The sequence below is a fragment of the Oratosquilla oratoria genome, chromosome 27, assembly GCF_046742065.1.
Source record: "Oratosquilla oratoria isolate Oo_2021 chromosome 27, ASM4674206v1, whole genome shotgun sequence".
Lineage (NCBI taxonomy): Eukaryota > Metazoa > Arthropoda > Malacostraca > Stomatopoda > Squillidae > Oratosquilla > Oratosquilla oratoria.
In genome coordinates this window covers 49855489-49860488 of record NC_134803.1, presented here as the reverse complement: position 1 = coordinate 49860488, position 5000 = coordinate 49855489, and the positions used below count along the sequence as shown (strand labels likewise).

The 5000-nt window shown below is 47.5% G+C and overlaps 1 protein-coding gene across 6 annotated transcripts in view; it reads right to left on the bottom strand.

Moving 5' to 3' along the window:
• The window catches only part of stan (Protocadherin-like wing polarity protein stan), a 343319-nt gene that overhangs the window by 144515 nt on the left and 193804 nt on the right, over window positions 1-5000 (bottom strand). The window lies entirely within an intron of this gene.

Genomic DNA, 5000 nt, shown 5'->3' with positions numbered 1-5000 from the left:
TATGACGGAAAGATATTTTTGGATATTTTGAAAAATAAGATATTGTAACCGAAGTTGTTTTTACTCAAAAGAAGTCTCAACTGTCGACGCTGGTTAAGCTCGTGGAACCCCAGTGTGATAGTCCCTTTACTTATGATTCACTACTGCTTATTCATTGTTGATTATGGCCACCGCCACTCGATGCCCCCCCTTTACCACACCACTCTCTTCCACCCTTACCTCACTACCCCCTCTTTCACCCTTACCTCACTACTCTCCACCCTTACCTCACTACTCTCTTCCACCCTTACCTCACTACTCTCTTCCACCCTTACCTCACTACTCTCTTCCACCCTTGCCTCACCACTCTCTTCCACCCTTACCTCACTACCCCCACTTTCACCCTTACCTCACTAGTCTTCACCCTTACCTCACTACTCTCTTCCACCCTTGCCTCACCACTCTCTTCCACATTTACCTCGCTACTCTCTTCCACCTTTACCTCACTACTCTCTTTCACCTTTACCTCACTACTCTCTTCCACCCTTACTTCACTACTCTCTTCCACCCTTACTTCACTACTCTCTTCCACCCTTACCTCACTACTCTCTTTCACACTTACCTCACTACCCCCTCTTCCACCCTTACCTCACCACTCTCTTCCACCATTACCTCACCACTCTCTTCCACCCTTACCTCACTACTCTCTTTCACACTTACCTCACTACCCCCTCTTCCACCCTTACCTCCCCACTCTCTTCCACCATTACCTCACCACTCTCTTCCACCCTTACCTCACCATTCTCTTCCACCCTTACCTCACTACTCTCTTCCATCTTTACCTCACTATTCTTCCACCCTTACCTCACCTCTCTTCCACCATTACCTCCCTACTCTTCCACCCTTACCTCATCATTTTTCCACTCTTATCTTATCACTCTTCCACCCTTACCTCACCACTCTCTTCCACCCTTACCTCACCACTCTCTTCCACCCTTACCTCACTATTCTCTTCCACTCTTCCCTCACCACTCTTCCACCCTTACCTCACTACTCTCTTCCACCCTTACCTCCCCACTCTTCCACCCTTACCTCACTACTCTCTTCCACCCTTACCTCCCCACTCTTCCACCCTTACCTCACCATTCTTCCACTCTTATCTTATCACTCTTCCACCCTAACCTCACCACTCTCTTCCACCCTTACCTCACCACTCTCTTTCAACCTCACCTCACTACTCTATTCCACCCTTGCCTCACTACTCTCTTCCACCCTTACTCCACCGTTCTCTTCCACCCTTATCTCACCACTCTTCCGCCCTTACCTCACCACTCATCCACTCTTACCTCACCACTCTTCCACCCTTACCTCGCTTGTCTCTTTCACCCTTCTCAGGCACTTTAGCATGTCCTCTCCTGCGTTTCCCATCCTTCTCCTTTGCTTTTGTATTACCAAGCTCTTCATTGCTATCAAATTACCTGGGTATCCCAGTGGGGAGGTGAAGGGGCCATTAGCCGTACGCTACTATAGGTCTTATCGTCATACGCCTTAACGGTGGTTTTCCACTGCGTCGTCTTTCCCCTTTATGCCCTCGATGTCGTCTGCAATAGAGTACACGAGAGCCTGCCTCGCTCATTTCAACTTTATGAATCCTTGGCATAAGGGTTAAAACATGCCTCGCGCAAAAAAAGTATTGTAAGCAACACAAGGAATTCGACGCTTTATGGATCCTGGACATTGGGTCGTTTTTCGAATGTCGCCGTTACCTGTGTGGTTCTCGACCTCCCCCCTCCCCCCTTTCAGACCCTCACCCCCTTTAAATCGATGGAATGACTCATCCGAGGTGAAAGAAAACAGTTGCCAGAAGTCACTGGAGGAGGCGAAGGCGGTGGCTGGAGGCGGCTGGCTGGTGGCGGGTGACTGGAGGCGCGTTGCTTTGATGCGAAAACAGAATTGGTGACTGTTTTTGTTTCGCTTGCTGTGCTCTTGGTGACGACGCCGCCGCCAAGAGAAGAACGGCTCTCAGTCGAAGCAAAAGTTGTGAGAAATGGTACAGGATCAAGAGAGGTGTGGGATGTATGGTATAGAGTTCCCTCCGTCACAGAAAAAGAAGAATAAGAATACGAAGAATACGAAGAATAAGAATAATAATAATAATAAGAAGAAGAAGAAGAAACAGAAAAAGAAGAAGAATATGAAGCAGAAGAATAAGAATAGGAATAAGAATACGAAGAAAAAGAAGAAGAATATGAAGCAGAAGAATAAGAATAAGAATAAGAAGAAGAAGAAGAGAAGAAGAAGCAGAAAAAGAAGAATAACATGAAGCAGAAGAATAAGAATAGGGATAAGAATAAAATAAGAAGAAAAAGAAAAAGAAGAATACAAAGAAGAAGAAGAAGAAGAAGAAGAAAGAGAAGAAGCAGAAGAAGAAGAAGAAAATAAAAGAAGAAAAATAAAAAGAGAAAGTTGGGTCCAACTTGGCTGTGAAGATGGTGTCACTCGTCGCCGCCAAAACAACAACATTTGTCACCTTCGCTTGTTTAGTTTCCGCTATTGTCCCACTCAAAGGAGTCAAGTAAGGGGATGATTTCGTCATCCCGAGGGGAAGAAGGGGGTGGAAAAAGGGGTCGGTAATTGTGGGGAAAGGGGGGGCAGGTTAATAAAGGCGTGGGTGGAAAAGAATAAAAGTAAATGATCGATGTTTTTGAGCTCCAAACGGGAGGAAAATTGACCTTAAAAGTTTTCTTGTCTGAGCGGCGGCGGACCCGAGAACCCTCCTCCTCCCCCAAGTCATCATCATCATCACTAACAATAACAAGAGGAAGAAGCCGACCCCGGCCAAGTTTAACTGTTTCCATCGATTTCGAGTCAGACGCACGCAATCGCCCAGGGAGGGGGTGGCCGGGCGAGAGGGCGCGCGAGACGAAAAGTCTCGTCCCTCAGTTTCTTCGACTTTGGCTGAGTCGGGACAAGTCGGGTTGGTTCCGGTGGACACTCCCGTCCACTGGTGAAGTAGAGGGGTCTCTTACGCCTCCTCCTCCTCCTCCTCTTCCTCCTTCTCCTTCTCCTCCTTCTTCTCTTCCTCCTTCTCCTCCTCTTCGGAAATAATCGGGAATCGTTCTTAACTCCACCTGACCGGGAGGTTCTGAGGTCCTTCTGTGGTAACGAGAGGTTAGACTCATTCGCTCCTTTGTAAAAATCGCCCGTCCTGACTCCCCCCCTCCCCCACCTCCCCCTCCCCACGCGTGGGCGTCATTAGTCCACCTCACCTCACCTCACCTCACTCCATGACACAGCATGTTGCAGTACATTCAGTTACCTCCACAGGGTACGCCAGATCACCTTTAGGCTTAGTGTAGGCCTTATGGTCTCTTAGAGTCTCCTCCATCCTTATGTTCTTGAGACTCTTCCAAGAGAGGAATTAAGCCTCGGTGACCTTCAGACTTTTCCTGGTCCTCTTAGATCTCTAACTTCAACGACTCTAGCAACTGCTGTTTCTGAAGCAGTTGTGAGAGTAGCAACTGCATCTGCTGTTCCTGTGATGAACGACTCTAACAATTGCTGTTTCTGAAGCAGCTCTTAGAGTAGCAGCTGCAGCTGCTGCTCCTGTGATGAACGACTCTAACAACTGCTGTTTCTGAAGCAGTTCTTAGAGTAGCAACTGCATCTGCTGCTCCTATGATGAACGACTCTAACAACTGCTGTTTCTGAAGCAGTTCTTAGAGTAGCAACTGCATCTGCTGCTCCTATGATGAACGACTCTAACAACTGCTGTTTCTGAAGCAGTTGTTAGAGTGACAACTGCATCTGCTGCTCCTGTGATGGACGACTCTAACAACTGCTGTTTCTGAAGCAGCTCTTAGAGTAGCAGTTGACAGCTGCTGCTCCTATGATGAACGACTCTAACAACTGCTGTTTCTGAAGCAGCTCTTAGAGTAGCAGCTGCAGCTGCTGCTCCTGTGATGGACGACTCTAACAACTGCTGTTTCTGAAGCAGCTCTTAGAGTAGCAGTTGACGGTTGCTGCTCCTATGATGAACGACTCTAACAACTGCTGTTTCTGAAGCAGCTCTTAGAGTAGCAGCTGCATCTGCTGCTCCTGTGATGAACGACTCTAAGAACTGCTGTCTCTGAAGCAGCTCTTAGAGTAGCAGTTGCAGCAACTGCTTCTGTGATGACACTTATTTCTGATTCTAGTAAGCCACCTTAGTCCTACTCGACGCTTACACAGACACAGGAACTTCTAAGTCCTCTTCTGCCGTTCCAGACCCATCTGACAGTTTAACATGGAAACAATAGACTCGTCCCTTTACACAGAAATGACATCCCCCATCCTCTTCCCCTTCCTTTCCCTCTTCTCCATCCCCCCCCAACCTCCTCCCACTTCCCCCGTTCTCCCTTAGTCTTCCTCGATTCATCCTCGTTCTCACAACATCGTGTTCCCCTTCCCCTCCTACATACTGTACCTCTGCTGGATTCCCTTGTTCCTCCTCCTCTTTCTATATTTTTTCCATCACCCTTTCTCAGCTCCCGTTTTCTTTTTTCTCTCTTCTTTCTCCTCCTCCTAATCTTTCTCTCCCTCCTCCTCCTATTTCTCTTCCTCCTCCTCCTCTTCCTCTTCCCCTTCCTCCTCCTCTTCTTCGTATTCGTAGTACCACGAACGGAAAGACCAAGGACGATGACAAGAGAAAGGAGAGGAAGAGGAAGAAGGGAAAAAGGAGGTCGAGGAGGAGAAAGAGAAAAAGAGGAACAGGAGGAGAAAAAAGGGGAAAAGAAGGATGAGGGAGGAAAAGAGGGCGAGAAGGAGGAAGAGAAAGAGGAAGAAGAAGAGGTGGAGGAGGAAGAAAGGAGGAAGCAGATGACAAAAAGACGAAATGTAGATAAAAGAGAGAGAGAGAGAGAGAGAGAGAGAGAGAGAGAGAGAGAGAGAGAGAGAAGAAAGAGATAGAGATATAGATATATATAAAGAGAGAGAGAGAGAGAGAGAGAGAGAGAGAAGAAAGAGATAGAGATAGAGAGAGA